At 34.5% G+C, this 18,495-nt stretch overlaps 1 long non-coding RNA gene across 2 annotated transcripts in view; it reads left to right on the top strand.

The window, feature by feature from the left end:
- The window catches only part of LOC141495000 (uncharacterized), a 297,108-nt gene that overhangs the window by 58,444 nt on the left and 220,169 nt on the right, over window positions 1–18,495 (top strand). The window contains exon 2 of one of the 2 annotated variants that reach the window (XR_012470621.1): window positions 1,421–1,553. The exons of the other annotated variant lie outside the window; for it this stretch is intronic. This is a non-coding gene — a long non-coding RNA (uncharacterized LOC141495000). The remainder of the gene's footprint in view (window positions 1–1,420; window positions 1,554–18,495) is intronic. 2 annotated transcript variants of the gene reach the window in all.

Genomic DNA, 18,495 nt, shown 5'->3' with positions numbered 1-18,495 from the left:
AGGATATAGTGATAAAATTGGGGAAATAGGAAAAATTTCATTGAATTTCCTTACCTTGGAAGTTCACTATACAAATGAAATAATGTTTGTGCCATAGTACTTATATATTTTTCTATTGAAACACACATATATATGTATATATATATATATATATATATATATATATATATATATATATAACATATTTAGTATACCAACTTATCAGAGCTCAAGTTTCTTTCTCTGTCTCTGGTCCTCTCTCCACATATATAGATATCTATCTATATGGATTGTTCTATATAGATATATCTATAGATAGATAACTGATAGATCAATAGATGGATACTGCTATAAAATATAGAGATAAATCTATAGATAGATAGACAATAGACAGATAGGTAGGAAAGATTTCTCTGTGTATTTCCCTATTTATTAAATATATTTCAATATATCTGCATCAATAAAGAAAGCCAGGGATAGAGAAGAGATTTGCCATAACTAGAATAAGTGAGCTCTTTTTAAGGCATTATATAAAACTATCAAGTATATGATTCTGTTTTTGAAGACAAATATAGAGGTAGCCTAGTATTGTAAGTAAATGCTAGGCTGAGGATCAGAAAGAGATGGATTTAGTTACTGCTTCAACTACTCTTTGTGTGACCCTGGACAGATCAATTGACCTGAATGTGCCTCAGTCAAAATCTATACTTATATGCTATTAAATCATAGAGAAAGCTGTACTGGTAAAGGGAGCACCTATATGGCTAGTTCCCCATGCTATTGAAATCGCAGATGGTTACATGCCTGCTTTTTTTGAGGTCAGTGATGTTGATGGGACTGTTTAGGCAAGAAAGGGCCTAAGCAATACCTACTATGACTTAGTAAATCTTGTAATAACAAGTTTAGATGGAGACAAAAGGTAGGAATCTGTCATTTTTGTTATACACACTCACATAGGGAACTCTTCTATGAGTCAGTTCCATCTTTAAATGCAGGGGTTGTCATCTTAGATACATATGAATCTGTATTACATCCTATATTGGTTTACTGGGAAGAAAATGAGATAGAGCATGAAGCCATTTAGTGTCATTCATGAAAGAAGAAATCTCGAAAGAATAGTGACAAGTTATTCTACTGTAAGAAGCATCATTTCTGTGAGAAATTGAAATCATCAGTTAGGGAAATTAAGAAAAAAAGACAAAGTTCAGCATTCTTTGGAAACAATATGCCTGAAGTTAAAGTTTCATTATGTAGAATTGGTGATTAGTGGTAAAATTACATTGAACCATAATTCCTGCATCCTGACAGGCAGGAATGAAGACTATTTTCCTCTTTAATAATGTCTTTTCTTTCAGAGTCTGTAAATTTTTCTGAGAAGTTTTCCTTTACCAGGTTGTTATCAATTTTATTATCATCCAGATGAGATTTTTCTTTCCTATAGTATCACAACAATCCACAATCAAGGAGAGGAAACAAAATTAAACAACAATGACATTAGCAAAAGTAGCAACACCCTTGGATGATGAATGAATAATAAATACTACAACTGGTGGCAAACCGAAGAGTAGAGGAGGGTAAGTTCACAAATTCAAATACATAAAGAATAAGTCCAGACCATGTCCAAGTCCATATATTAGATAGTATGGGTAATACAAAGGCAAAAAAAAATAAGGAATACCAAATACTCCTTCCCTCAGTGAGCTTACATTCTCCTAGGATAAAAGCAATATGTACAAAGTGAAGAAAAAGAAGAAATAACAATATAGGGAGATCATGTATAGATGATTGAGGAGTCAATATCCCATCTTTCCCCATCAATGTAATATATATATATATATATATATATATATATATATATATATATATATATATATATATATATATATACCTTCAGAGAATTAATTTTTATTAGAAACTCATTTCCAAGCTATGTTCTTTTTCATCCCACCCATTATACTTTACTCAAAAGCCTGATGCTATCATTTTCAGTCTTTATTGTCCTGGGTCTCAAGTCTTTAAATTATTCTGATCACAAAAGATAGTTTCACACGCTCATCTTATTCAGTGACTGCTCCAGTATCACAGCCAAGGGCCACGCTGGCGATGTTCAGCACAGATGACAGCTTTTGTTCTGAGCCAGCATAGAAAGACATTAGCACTGAAGCCAAATCACCATTTCCCTCCAAGAAGAAAGGGACGTCCCTTCAGGTCATCCAAGCCTTGCCAAGAGATGTCAGAATGCCTGCATGAAGCACAGGAGCTGTGTAATTAGCCCACAGACAAAATGTTTGTTTTCTCTTACTTAGCATTCTTAATTCATACCTCTCAGTGGCACCAATAAATGAAAGGAGCCCCTAAAAGCTAAAATGTGGCTGCCTGCTGTTTGGTATTTATTTCAGAATGTTTACTATATAAAAAGAAAAAAAACACAAAATAACAAAAACAAAGCATTCTTACAAATAACTAATAAAAATAACCTCTCCACTTCCAATCATTTTGCAGGAAGGATAGAGTGGAATAGGAAAATAGAGAGAAAAAGAGAGGTTTTCCTTAGAATCTGGTCCTACATGATAAAGTAGAACACATATTATAAATTTTATTTCTTGGTTATCACACCCTAAAAAAACTTTATTTTGGTGTGAAATTGCCACAATTTTCCATATTTGAAAAGAAGACTGGTAAATTTATTTGAAATGTGGCAGAAAGTAAATAATTATGCTTGATTATAAGAGGAAGTGGATAGATAGATTGGTAAGAGGGAAGAAAAGGTTTTTGGAAAGCATTTACTTTATGTCAAAGGTTTTAGAAATATCTCATTTAAATTGGTAGGAGAAAGAAACCATAAGGATGATGCCATTTTCTTTTTTGAGTGTTCAATATAATTAAATAGCAGAGAAATAGCCATATATCAGACACATAAAAGAGGTGTTTATTTATGTGAACACAATATGTATGTGTATTTATATACATATTCAATGATTATAGATATCTGTGATATTATCCATATAAATATATTTCTCCCAACATTGCACAGCAAATCCCATTCACAGTTTCTTATTGCTATATATCTTTTGTGTATTTCCCCCCTTAAGTAGGTGTGCATATCACACCTGATTAAAGCATGATGGACAAATTTGTTAAAATAATATTTATATTTTCCTTTGGTTTATATCCCCAAGTACTCATGTGTGCACAATCCTTCTTACATTGCTAAAAAGTATGATTTTATCCCTCCCTACACTATAAGCAACACTACACGTCCAATAATATTCATCACTGATCCAAAAAAAAGCTCAGTGATGTGATACTCTAGGATTCTAAAACTTAATTCAGTTAAATGTTTCCATTGTAAAATGTCATCAATTATTACAAGCAAAAACCAACCTTTTCCGCTTCTTCCTATTCTTTCCTATTTTTTGATAATTTATGTAAATGAATTACATTTTTCAAAAAAAGTTTGATTACTTCATTTTTAATAATATATTTCATTATTTTTCATTTGATGCCCTCACCTTTTGAAAAGAGGAAATATATATATATATATATATATATGTAAATATACATCACACATACACATATATGCATGTGTATTTGTGTAAGGCTGCGTGTATGCATTTGGGGAGGGGGAGAGAGAGAGAGAGAGAGAGAGAGAGAGAGAGAGAGAGAGAGAGAGAGAACCTTAATTTGTCCATTTCTTTGGATGTCCATTATTGCATTTAATGAGCACCAACTGTATGTAGAAACCTAGTCAATTAATAGTTGCTTGTGGCAAAAGAAGTAGATATTATGGCCATAGCCCTTTGTAAAACCTATGCTGTTCTAAGGCGAAGACCAGAAGAGACTTGGCTGTAATTAGTCCCTAGGCTATAGCCTACAATACAAGAAAGGTCCTTAAAAAACTCCCTCAATGAGTTCTTAATTGGGTACAAGATAATGTTGATAAAAGTTTAAAATATTTAACCAGCAGTAAATATTCAAGGCAGTCATTGGAAGTAATCAATGGTGAGGTGGACGCATACATTAACAGCCAGAGAATCACTAAATCAGCAATTCGAATAAACAAGAGATGAATTCCAAATGAGGAACTGAAAATACATAGCAGAAAAAAAAATTGCCAATTAGTTCCAGGTTTGCCTTGTTCTAGTCTCATTGCCTATTTAAACATTTGTGGCAAGTGTTTCTAAAAATACTTTGTAGTTAAAAGAAATGTTTCTTTTTGAAGAATAGTGAACATTAGGTGATGGAGAGTAATGTAAATGCCTGGTTTGTGCTACATTATTCCAAGGAGGAGTTCAGAAAGAAGAGCTGTTTCAGCCATCTATAATCATGTAGCTAAGCCAAGGATGCTAAGTTATTTAGCCTTCAGTTTTCTTAGCTGAAATATGTATGAGTGTGTCTATAGGATTTCGTTTTTGTTTGTTTTGTTTTGTTTTATGCAAGGCAGTGGGGTTAAGTGACTTGAACAGTTAGGTAGTTATTAAGTGTCTGAGACTGAATTATGAACTCGGGTGCTCCTTGACTCCTAGGCTGGTGCCCTATTCACTGCATCACCTAGCTGCCCCATCTATATGATTTCAAAGAGGTTTTTCCAACATTAGCAAGCTATGGAGCTACAAAGTATGGGTCTAGACAAGGAGTTTAAAATCTAGTGGTCATAGAACGATGATTTATACACAGCAGGTGCCTAATGAATGCTTGGTGTTTGAGATGAAAGCTAATCTGATAAATATAAATTAAAATATAAAACATTAAAAAATAAAAACTGATTAATATAGATGTAAGTATAAGAGGAATATGCAGTCATTTGAGGAAAGATGAGGCTGAGTATGGTAACACTTATGCCATAGATTGTCTGCTATTGGGCTAGGAGAAACTGACTTTTCAGTTTCAAAGAAGTTGTGGTCAGGGATTTTCAGCTCTGAGAGCCTCCATTTCTCTCCTTTAAAATAAAGATCCAAATGTACAAATATATTGAAGCATAGTGGCAAAGAATTGGAAGTTGAGGGATTGTCCATGAATGGGAAATGACTGAACATGTAATCATGAATGTGTTGTAGTACTATAGCTCTGAAAGAAATCCTGAGTGGCTGAACTTCAGAAAAAAGTAGGAAAGACTTGTATGAACTGATGCTGAGTAAAGTGAGCAGAACCAAGAGAACATCGTACACATTAACAGCAACATTGTGAGATGATCAGCTATGATAACCACAGATTCTCTCAGCCGGTCAAAGATCAAGCACAATTGTTATAGAAATCCACATCTAGAGAAAAAAAAAACTATAGAATCTGAATGCAGAGGAAAATACACTGTATTCACTTTTAAAACTTTTTTATGTATTTTTTCTTTCTTGTCTTGATTTCCCCCCCCTCCTTAGTTCTGATTCTTCTTTCACAATGTGACTAATATGGAAATATGGAAAGACAATTGTGCATCTACAACCTATGTCAGATTGCTCACTGCCACGGGGAGAAAGGAGGGAAAGTGGTAGAAAAATATGAAATGTAAAAATTTGCAAAAAGTTGACGATTAAAAACTATCTTTGCATGTAATTGGAAAAATAAAATAAAAAATAAAAAAGATAACAAAGATAAGAAGCTAGTAACTTATAGGATGTTTTTCTGGGAAGGAGAGGAACTAGGGAGGAATAGGGTAGATTCCTTATAGAGTATGTATAAGTATTTATTAAACACCTACTGTTTGAAAGGTATTGCATCAAAAACTGAGAACTTCAAACAATCTCTGTACTCAGTATCAACTATAAATTCCTGCCTTCTAGAAGAAATTCTACTTTATTCCTTCTGTTGTTGTTAAGACTATTCAGCTAAGCAGTCACAGTTCTTCTCAGCTGAAAGCACCTTATTCTGTTTATTTGTTTTGTGTGGTTTCTAACCTAGTAAATAGCCCTGTGTCTGGAACACATTAAACAATGTGTAGATGTCAACAGGCTTGTTTTTTTATTTCATGAAACTTATTCCCTGAGATTGTTTGTGGATATTCTGCATGTGTCTATCCATATATAATATATGCATACACAGAAACATACATACATATATTTATGGATATATATGAATATCTATGCATATTTATAGATAGATTTAGGGTGTGCATATACACATGCACAGTATATATGCATTTTTATGTGAATACATAGGAAAAGGCTTATTGCAATTTTAAGCTACTGCATCTTAAATTAAAACTTTTGGATGTGTTATATATCTATATATATACTTTTATGCATGTTTTCATACATACACACCCCACAAAGTCCATACATACATTCATACAGAGAAACACCCAAACTACTGGGTAGGAGGCTACAGAACACTTAGCTAGAATAAAAAACCAAAACCAAAACCAATGACTAGTTTATTATGCCCCCATCACCTGCTAGTGTCAAAAGTGGGTCCCATAGCTGATTTTCTTGTGCTTTTTGAGTCATAGATTTTTCTTCTGAAAAACCCTTCTCTATTACTTCTCCTAATCTCTGTCCTGATTCAGCTGTTTCTTTCTCAAGTATATAGATAGATTCAGTTTGTGCAATGATGTTCAATTGTACACCTACCTATCCCAATCATCCTGAACTCCACTCTCTTCTTGGTGATTCCATAAAGAAGAAAAACAAACAAATATTTACATTAACTTTGCTATAATGAATATTGTGGTGAAAAGAGCAGTATGCTATAGAATACTGATTTTCAGCCTTCTAAGAAGTTGTGAACAGTGAGATTTCTATTCTGGGAGCTTCCATTTCTCATTTTAAAAAAAGGGATAATATATTCCAGGCCAAGAGGATTAAGTGAAAACTCTCATATGAAAGCATTTTGGAAGTATATTTATTGTTTTATAAATGTAGACTGCTATTGTTATATCGTTATCATGGCTAATCTTCATTATGTGCTACAATTATTCTGAAGTCATATTACTTTTTTTGTTTGTTTTGTTTTGTTAGCAGCTAAGTGTTGCAGTAGATGGACTTGGAGTCGGGAAGATGCATTAAAGTCCTGTCCTAAAAGAATATTAGCTATATGAGCCTGGACAAGTCATGTAACCTTTGTCCATCTTAGTAAAACGATGTTGATAATAGCACATCTTGTCAGGGTCAAATGAAATGAAGTATATAAACACTTTCTAAGTCCTAAAGTGCTCTGAAAAGTGCCAGCTGGCTAGTGTTATTGTGACTGAATTATCATTTCAACCCTCTTTTGGATTCTTAAACCAAATAACACATAGCAATATCCCTGGTTTGCTAGTCGCCTACCCATGAATCAAAAAGCGTGGTTCAGAAAATTATATATATCATGATGGTTGAAAGGACTTGTAGTTCTCATTTATACTGATCTCAAGGTTTTGTGAAATTCCTATTTAAGGCTCTGGCCATCCTCTTCCCCCCTTCTAATTATTATTTTCAAAGAATATTACATAATGCATATTTATACACATATTCAAACTAAATTACATATTTTCAATCAGTAAGAATCTCTTCTCCTTCCTACCTCTCTGAGTACCCAACTCCGAAATGAGAATGAAAATCAAAACCTCTGTTACAAATCTGTATAGTCAAGCAAACTAAATTTCCACATTGATCATATCCAAAAGGAGAAAAAAAGTCTCATTTTGTACTCTGAGTCTTTTCAATTCTTTATCAAGAGATGGATAGCATGTTCCATTATTAGTCATCTAGAATCTTGGTTGATCATCATGTTATCAGAGCTCCTAAGTCTTTCAAAATTTAACTTTAAAATATTGTTTTTATTTAAACTGATATTTTGCCTCATTAAATATAAGCTTATACAAGACTTATCAGATTTCCCTGAATCTATTCCCTTTATCATTTCTTCAGCCCTAATAGAATTCCAACACATTTATATAACATATCTTGTTGACCCATTCCCCAATTGATTGGCACTTTCCCTAAGGTTCTCTTTGCAACCATACAAAGATCTATATTTTTATTAATTCTTAATTTGATTTGCTCAGAATTCCTCCTCTTTTAAATCTTTGCTCCTTTAAATTCTCCCTTCTCACCTTTATTTCCATGCTGAGTAAAATAAATATACTTACCTATCTTCCCTTCTTTGACCCTCCAATAGATAAGAATGATGTTCAAGTATTAGCTATTCCCACCACCCCCTTGGCACCCTGATTATGTGAAATGATTTCTCTGACCTCCTTCTCCCTTATGTTGTGTATTTTCCCTTCCCTTTTCCTTCTTCTTTTAAGATCATCAAAAGATAACAGATCTACTCATCCCTTGGCATAAGCCTGCTCCATAGTTTATAGTAGATCTGTGAGTAAGGAACAAAGCTGCTGCTGCTTGTCACCCATTCCTGCATCCATCATAAGAATATAGTTCACCTATGCCTCTGGGACCTTATCTTAACTCACTGAACAGCATCAGTGTTCTTTAAGACCCTGGGCACTGGATTGTGCTGCTCAAATCCTCTCTTTAGTCCCTGGACCAATCTATCTTCCCCCACCCAATGGGGCTAGAAAATGACAAACTGCAATTTTTTTTATTGCAGTCCTGCATCAGGATTTATTCCCTTGGGCTTTCTAAATCTCTTTGGAGGAATTTCACTCTACTTTTGCCTTCAATTCCATCATATTGCCTCCATCTACCAAATTGTAAATAATCTATTCTTCAAAAAATATTTAAGTAATACTAGCTAATATTTGAGAGTACTCAAAGATTTTCAAAAATTTTAAAATACTCTCCTTCAATCTACAAAAGTGTGATGAATATGCATTATTATATAATTATAAATAGACTTTAAACCCACAAAAATTACATTTCAAAAGAAAATGTTTCTTCATTCTTCAGCATTCTTCATTATTTTTCAAAAAGCAACACACACACACACACACACACACACACAGACACACAAACACACACAAATCCAAACAGGGAACAAACCAGACATCTATAGATGTTTTTACTATAGGTATGCTTCCTATTTTCAAAATGAGGAAATTGAAGTTTGGAGAAAGTCAAAGACTTACCCATGGGGTTTGATCACAACATAAACAGCATAGATTTGGGAGTCAGAGGACAGTTCAAATATGAACTTTCCTACATATTCTTTGTGTGATTTTGGAAAAGTAATTCAATTTTCCAGGGCATCAGTTTTCTGATCTTTAACATCAGGAAATTAGATGAACTGACTTTCCATCTAGCTCCATATTGAATTTTTTTGATGTATATAAATACCAGAAAATAGAATATTGCAGGGAGGTTGGGGGGGGGGAGAGGGAGAAGACCATGAATTCATCTATCTTTGTAAACTAATGTTCAAAGTATCAGAACTTCAGAGATGGAAACGGTTTCAGGGGCCATCTGATCTGTGCAAGCCCTCAAACAAAATTCCAATTATGACATCTCTAGTAGACAGTCATTTTGCCTTTATCTGAAAACCCTGTTTCTGTTTAAGGCAGCTATGTGGTGCAGTCAATAGAGTATCAGCCTTGCAGTCTTGAGTTCAAAATCTTGAATTCAAATTTGGCCTCAGACAATTGCCACTTACTAGTTTTGTGTGACTTTGAGCAAGTCACTTAACCCTGATCACCTCATCCATGGCCATCTCCAATTATCTTGATTCATATCTGGCCACTGGACCCAGATGGCTCTGGAGGAGAAAGTGAGACTGGTGGTATAATATAGAACCACTTCACTCACATCCAATTCACCTGCTTCTCATGGCATTACCTCTCTGATGTCATCATCTCCTTCGAGAACAAAGGACAACATAAATCAATTTGAAAACTAGTCCAACATTTATTTTCAGTGTGCCACACAGTCTCTCTTGAGCTTTGATAAAAATAAAACCCCAATAAAGCAAAAAAAATGAAATTTTTCTCACAGTCATAGGCATTATATTAAGCAGGTTCAGAAATTGTGTATTAAAAATAAGAAAACATCTTATATTTGGCAAGGGACTCAGTATAAATTCTGACTTCTTTACTTGCATGTGAATTAGGAGACTTCCTGCTAAGAACTGAGGATAGATCCCAAGATAATCTCCATATTTCATAGTTAATATTTCCCCTAAAATTATCTTCATATGTATGCTTATTCATTAGCAAATACTTTATACATTTCTAATTTTCCTAGAACTTAAAATGCATCCAAACTCTACAATTGACTAAATTTCTTTGATAGCTTTATATACACCTTTAACGATGTCATATGCAACTACTCAGAAAAATAATTGCAAATTTCTCTTTTGATCCAGAAAATAGGTAAACTATTTTCCTTGCAACTATGGACTCTGTTCATATATTCCATTTCAATTTTTGGATTTTAGTGCATCTTCTTTTTACAAAATAAATTCCATGGCTTATTGTAGACTTATAAATAAACTTTATGCTCACAATAATTTACATTTCAAACACACATACACACACACACAAACAAACAGAAACTTATATAAGGGAAAAAAGGAACTAAGTTGATGTTTATTTTCAATGAGAACAACCTCAAAAGTATGTGTCCAGGTTTAATATACAGGTAGATAATTTGAAGTAAAATGTGAATTAATTGATGATGCTTTGATTAAATCAGTAGATAGCATGAAAGATACTCTGCTAGAGACAGGAGACGAAAATGAAAAATGACCCCTCCCTTAAGGAGTTTATATTCCACTGGAGGGGAGGGAAACTACATTTATATAGATTTACAAGATCAAGTTAATATGAAGAAGGGATCACTAAACCTAAGGGTATACAAGAAGATTCCTCATAGTTGTCTACCCTGAAGTTGAAGTCTCAAAAACAATAAGGCTAAGCTAAAGGCAAGAGGAAACATGCTCTGGAATTTGATAAAGGATAGTAGACCCTTTGCAAATAATTTTCACAGTATAATTAGTCCCTCCCTAGTAAGCAGTTAGTCCTATTTAGTACCCTTCCTTAGTACTTCCAGGTACTAAGGCATTGCAGGGAGTCCCAAAATAGTAGACTTTTCATATCCAATGCTTCTCCAACCAGTGTTGTAGGGTTTTTATGTCTTAATTTGTATTTTATTTTTTCCAATTACACATAAGATAGTTTTCAACTTTTATTTTTGTAAAAATTTTACATTTTCCAAAATTCATCTTCTCCATCCTTTTCCTTCCTTCTTCAAAGACAGCAACCAATCTGATATAGATTCCACATGAACAATCTTGTTAAACATTTTTCATATTAGTCATGTTGTGAAAAAAGAATCAGAATAAAAGGAAAAAAATGCCAAATTTTAAAAAGTTAAAATTGGATTCTTCAATCTGCATTCAGACACCATAGTTCTTATTCTGAATGTGGATGGAATTTTCCAGAATGAGTATTTTAGTTATTTGATCTACTGAGAAGAGCTAAGTCTATCATAGTTGATCATCATACAATGTTGCCATTACTGCATACAAAGTTCTCTTGCTTCACTCAGCATGCGCCCATGTAAGTCTTTCCAGGTTTTTTCTATTCATGATTTCTAAAAGAACAAAAAATATTGCATAATATGAACATACTATAACTTTTTCAGTCATTCCCCAATTGATGTGCATCCCCTCCATTTCCAATTCTTTGCTGCCAGAAGAAAACTACTATACATATTATTTATTTTACATATGGTATGGGTCTTTTTTTCTTTTTTATGAACTCTCTGGGCTATTAGATCTAGTAATGATATTGATGGGTCAAAGGGTATGCATGTTTTCATTGTTTTTTCAGCATAGTTCCAAATTGCTTTCCAAATGGTCAAATCAGTTCACAAGTCACTAGTATTATGTTAGAGACCCAATTGCCCCATATCCTTTCCTACATTTATTCTTTTTCTTTCCTATCATATTAACCAATCTGATAGGTCTAAGGTGATGTCTCAGTTATTTTAATTTGCATTTCTCTAACCAATAATGATTTAGAGCATTTTTTCATATAACTATAGATAGCTTTAATTTCTTCATCTGAAAACTGCCTGTTCATGTCCTTTGACCATTTATCATTGGGAAAATGGCTTGTAGTCTTATAAATTTGATTCAGTTCTCTCTATATATATATATTAGAAATGATGTCTTTATAGAAATACTAGCTATAACAATTGTTTCTTGATTGCATTACCAGACAGTTTTGTTAAAACAATATGCCCCCAATAATGTGGCAATGCCATAGTATCAAAATCTGAACCCTACTCTGTCTCAGACTCAGGCTCCTATTCACTTTCATGTCTCCTCCCCTAATAGATCTCACTCCTTTGGTAGCTGCTACTCAGTATCTTGGAACCTGAGGCTCACAGAGTTGGGAGGGATATTAGCAGCGATCCAGTGCAACCCATCCTTGTAAACAGATACCTTCTAGAAGCCCTCAGAAGTATCATTTAGCCTGTACTAGAAGCCTGCTAAAGCAGGGGATCACACCTCCCTGAGTCATTCCACCTTCGCCTGTCACCCCCATTGTCAAACTTAGTGTGTCTGGATTTTTGTTCAAGACAAATAGAAGTATTTTGAAAATTATTCTTTTTTTAGTCAAGTTACTATTGTTGTCATGAACAACATTCAAAATTAATAGGGAACTTTTCCTCAAAAGATTCTAAAATATTTTTAAAAAACTTCTAAGAGAGGAGGTTTATAATCTGGGATCTAGCAAGGAGTCTATAGAAAGATACCAGGAGTTCTCTGAAATTGAATGGGGGGGGTAATTAAAAACAAAAACCTTTATTTTCATTGACCTCAAGCTAAAAACTGGAATTTAGCTTTTCATTCTTTTATGAATGTAGGTAATACATATTTTACAAAAATGGATACACCAGATTCCAAAGGGATCCATGACACATTAAAACATTAGGCATATATATCTCTTCTAGCTCCTGCCTCCTGGTCCTCCTGTGCTTATTAGCACTTTGTTAGTAATTATAACTATAAGAGATACTGCAAATATCTCTATTTACCCTTGCCAGCTCCTCTTTGCCATGTCTTTTTCTCATGGGAGGAAAAAGGGGTAAATGGAGTACCATCATCTGTGATGGATTTTCTAAGAAAGTGGATAGATGGATATTTGAGAATTTAGGGATAGGAAACCTGATGAAGAAGAGATAATGGTAGGGGTAGCTAGGTAACGAAGTGGATAGAGCACTGGTCATGGAGTCAGGAGGATCTTAATTCAAATCTGACCTGAGACACTTAATAATTACCTAGTTGTGTGACCTTGGGCAAGTCACTTAACCCCATCACCTTGCAAAAACAAACCGCCCCCCCCAAAAAAAGAAAAAGAAAAGAACAGAACATGGCAACTTTCTGAGCATGACTACTAGGATCACAATATAAACTTCAGTAGACAAAACTCTTGCAGAGCAACTTCTTTCAGAAAGAATAAACGTTAATTCCATACTGAGAATAAGAGCTTTAGTCTGAAAAATTTATGACTTTGTGTATATTCGATTAAAAACTATATATAGCTGTAGAAATATTTTAAAATGAGTTCAAAATCAACATGTTTTTCTTCAAGTGTTTTTGTGTTTGGGGAAATAGTATTACAATATTTTACACTGGAAGTAGAACTCTTCATTAAAATTTTTAATTCAAAATAAAATTTTCAAGGTGTCAGTAACATCCACCTGGTAATAATTTGGCTGGATTTTTACAGAATACACTGAGCACATCAGTTATATTGGGGATTTAATGAGGTCCCTATTCAAAGCACAGGAAAAATATTCTGAGGAAGCTATTTTATTAAATGGATTTAGAGAGTTCAATAGTCACATGATCTTCCTTTGAGCTCCCATTAAGTGGTAGAAAGTAGCCCTAAGGTCTTGAAGACTAGGCTAGTGAATTGAAATCTCTCTTTGGACTTATGAAGCTAAAAAAATTCTGAAGAGATTATGTATGATGTAACATGGCTGCTATCTGAGGACCAGTCTTGATAATTTCAGTCACAGTCTTCAGAGAGTGATTGTCCATTAACTGATATAGCTTGTTTTGGCCTTAGTGAATAATGAAGTCAGTGAAAACTTTATGATCTATACTTGTAGAGAGTTTTTCCATCTATGAAATCATAGACATTTTTAGCATTAAAATAATGTCAGCTTAAGAAGGCACTAAGGTTTCAGATAGTAACTCTATAATGTAATTTCCTTCTACTGCCTAGTTCAAGGCTATATAGACACAACCAGTCTAACCTGACAACTAAGGTTTTAGAGTACCAACTTATCTAATATGTCCAATTGCTCATCTCCATAAAAGAGTTTTGCAAGTGACTTGATTTGACATGACCATCAATTTTCCAGTGACTATGTTTAGAATATGAATATACCATGTAGATTAGATTCAGGATTCAAAATATCTAACTTGAAATAGTTTTTCAAGTGACTTTTAGTATTTTGTTTCCCCAGTTACATGTAGAGACAAGGGGGGGGGTAAAGAGCTAAGATGGCGGCATGAGGACAGGAATTCTTAGAAACTTGTCCCCAAAATCCTCCAAAAGCCATAAAATTATGACTCTAGCCAAAACTTAGAGGGGTGGAACCCACAGAAAGTCTGAGTGATACAATTTTCCCAGTCCAGCACAGCTTAGAAGATCTGAGGGAAAGGTCTGTTTCATTGTGGGGGGACAGTCATTCAGGAACAGCCCACCAGGTGCCTAGTGGGGGGAGTGAGTGAGAGTGGGGTGAGGGGGTGCCTAGGTTGTGGCAATGAAGTTTCCAGACCTCTTGGCCCAGGGATTACTGGGGATGGCTTGAAGGGGCAGTAAGAGATCTCTGCTGCACCAGAGTAAACGCAAAGCCTGGGCCAGAGCCAGCCTCAGAGATGTCCTGCAGTGGGAACCTGTGGAGCCATACAGCAGCTGCTTCCAGATCACTCAGCCCACAGTGGGTGAGGGGGCAAAGCAAGACTGCAAAGGTCTTTCTGCTATCCCTGGGGCAGGACTCTGCTGCTTTGCCCATACTCAGAACCAGGGCCTAGTCTGGGCCCCCATACTACCAGAGAGAATCCTCTTCACATCTCCAAGACAAAGAATTGTAATTGTGGTCAATCAGAGTCCAGAGCACAGGCCAGGAGAGCAGTCAGAACTTCTCATAAAACCTTGAGGAATTGGGGTCCAGGGTGGATAATACCTCCAAAAAACCCCAAAAGCTTTGGAAGTGTGGCAAATCAGTCATAGGCTGAGGAAATGGACAAACAGAAAAAAGAAGCCTAACCACAGGAAAAAAAACTTTGATCCTATGGAAGATAAAAATACACACTCAGAAGATGACAAAGTCAAAGCTCCTATATCCAAAGATTCCAAGAGGAAACAGGAAAGTGTGGAAGAGCTCAAAAAAGACTTTGAAAAGGTAGAGGAGACGTTGGGAAGAGAAAGGAGATCAGTGCAAGTAAATCATGAAAACTAAGTCAGAAGCTTGGTGAAAGAAAAAAAAAAACACTGAAGAAAATAACATGTTAAAAATCAGTTTAGGCCAAATGGAGAAAGTTATCTAAAAGGCAAATGAGGAAAAGATTTCCATAAAACCATAATTGGCCAGTTGGAAAAGGAGATACAAAAGCTCTATGAAGAAAATAATTCCTCCAATGTAGAATGTAGCAAAAGGAAACTAATGACAGCAAGAGAAATCAAGAAACAATAAAACAGTCCCAAGAGAATGAGAAACTAAAAGAAACTGTAAATATCTCAATAGAGAAACAATTGACCTGTAAAACAGAACCAGAAGAGACAATTTAAAAAATTATTGGGCTAATTAAAAGTCATGACCTGGGGAAAAAAGCCTGTACTTCATTTTTCAAGAAATACTGCAGCAAAATTATCCTGAGCTCCTAGAAGCAGAGGGTAAAATAGAAATGGAGGGAATCCACAGACCATCTTTTAAAAGAGATCCTCCCCCAAAAAAACTTCCAGGAATGTTATAGCAATATTCCCAAACTCCCAAGTCAAAGAAAATTATTGCAAACTGACAGAAAGAAACAATTCAACTACTATAGTGCTATAGTTGGGAGTTACACAGGATTTGTCAGCATCTACATTAAAGGCTCATGGGGCTTGGAATATAACATTCCAGAAGGCTAAAGAGCTTGGATTGCAACTGAAAATCAACTAATCCAGAAAAACTGAATATACTCCTTCAGGTGAAATTTGGACATACAATGAAATAGAGGGATTTTAAACTTCCCTGTTGAAACAACCAGAACTTAACATAAAGTTTGATCTCTAAGTACAGGACTCAGGTGAAGCTAGAGAGGCTGGATGAAAAGGACTAATTATGAGGAATAATAATGTTAAACTGCTTGTATTCCTCCAGGGGAAGAAGATACTGATAACATATGAACTTTACTATTTGTAAGAGCAGTTAAAAGGAGCATATATAGACATGAAAATGGGTGATAAGGAAAGTACTGGAGGGGCAGCTAGTTTATGAATTGGCCATGGAGTCAGGAGGACCTGAGTTCAAATCTTCTCTCAAACACTTAATAATTACCTAGCTGTGTGGCCTTGGGCAAGTCACTTAACTCCATTTGCCTTGCCACAAGCTAAAAACACATACTGGGAGTACTGGAAGAAAGGGAGAGGAGAGGTAAAATAGGCAAAGACATTCCACATAAAAGAGTCAAGAAAATACTTTTGCAATGAAACAGAAGAGGGGAAGGTGAGGGGGAATGAGTGAGCCTTCATTCTCATCAGAAATGGCTCAGAAAGGAAATCACACACTCAATATGTTATAGAAATTTATCTTACTCTAGAGAAAAATGAGAGGAAAGGTTTGGAATGAGGAGAATAGGGGAGGACAGGGGGAGATTGGGTAACAGAAGAGAGAGAAGATCATGGGAAAGGATGGTCAGATGCAACACTCTTACGAGCATCAAATCATGTAAGCCTTTCCAGGTTTTTCTGAGAGCATCCTGCCCATAATTTCTTATAGCAGAAATACTATTCATCATAATCACATAAAATAACTTTTCATCATTTTATGGCATCCCTTCAGTTTTCAGTTCTTTACAACCAGAAAAGGGCTACTCCCAATATTTTTGTATATATAGGTCCTTTTCTAAAAATCACTTTTGGGATACAGACCTGCTAGTCAAAGGATAAGCATGGTTTTATAGCTCGTTGTGCATAGTTCCAAACTGCTCTAGAAAATGTTTGAATCAGTTCACAACTCAACCAACAATGCATATCTCATATTTTTTTTCCTGTATTCCTTTTAACATTTGTCATTTCCTTTTTTCTTTTATTAACCAATCTAAAAGTTATGAGCTAGTATCTAGAATGGTTTTAATTTGCATCTCTCCAATCAATAATGAGAGCATTTTTTCACGTGGCTATAGATATTCTTGATTACTTCATCTGGAAACTATTCATACCACTGATCATTTTTCAATTGGGGAATGACTCCTATTTTTATGTATTTGAATCAATTCTCCATATGTTTGAGAAATGAGGTCTTTATCAGGGAAATTTGTTTCAATTTTATTTCAAAGTTACTATTGCTAACTGCATTTCCAGCCATTTTGGTTCCCCCAACATTTTTTTTTCTATTTGTTATCTTTTCACCTTCTCTCTCTTCAAAAATAATGAGAAAATTCTTATGAGTTAGTGGTAATGCAATTGTAGGAATATAAACCATTTAACTTTATTAATTGCCTTATTATTTCCCTTTCCTATTTTCCTTTATGTTTCTCTTGAGTCTTATATCTGAAAGTCAAATTCTCTACTGAGTTCTGGTATTTTCAAGAATTCTTGGAAATCCTCCATTTCCTTGAATGTCTAAAAGATTCTTCTCAGTTTTGCTAGGTAGCTGATTCTTATTTGTAATTTTAGCTCTTTTGTCCTTTGAATTATAATATTCCAAGTTCTTTGATCATTTAGAAGCTGTTAAATATTGTAATTTTCTGACAGTGGTTCCATAATACTTAAATTGTTTTCTGACTGCTTGCAATATTTTCTTCTTTACCTAAGAGCTCTGGAATTTGACTACAATATTCCTGACACTTTTCATTTTGCGATTTTTTCAAGATGTGATTTGGGAATTATTTCAGTTTCTATTTTACCCTCTGATTCTATAATGTTAGGGAAGTTTTCCTTAATAATTCTTTGAAAGATGATGTCTCAGGTCTTTTTTATCATAGCTGTCAAGTAGTCTAATAATTTATATTATCTCTCTTGGATCTACTTTCCATGTCAGTCAATTTTCTATTGAGATATTTTTCACTTTTATTTTTTGGTCTTCGATTTTGTTTTATTGTTTCTTGATTTCACATAGAGTTTTCATTTCTTCATTTTTTTAGGAATTCTTATTTTGAAGGAATTATTTTCCTAATTAAACATTTTTACCCTCTTTTTTCAGTTGGTCAATTCTATTTTATTTTTTAGTTTTTGCAAGGCAACAAGGTTAAGTGCTTGGCCAAGGCCACACAGCTAGGTGATTATTAAGTATCTGAGGTCAGATTTGAACTCAGGCACTCCTGACTCCAGGGCTGGTGCTCTATCCACTGTGCCACCTAGCAGCCCTCTAGTTAATTCTTTTAAAGTGGATTTTTCAAAAATGAATTTCTGTGCCTCATTTT

Source organism: Macrotis lagotis, chromosome 8 (genome assembly GCF_037893015.1).
Source record: "Macrotis lagotis isolate mMagLag1 chromosome 8, bilby.v1.9.chrom.fasta, whole genome shotgun sequence".
Lineage (NCBI taxonomy): Eukaryota > Metazoa > Chordata > Mammalia > Peramelemorphia > Peramelidae > Macrotis > Macrotis lagotis.
Note: the sequence above shows the minus strand (reverse complement) of the source record. Positions and strands in the feature narration are given on the sequence as shown.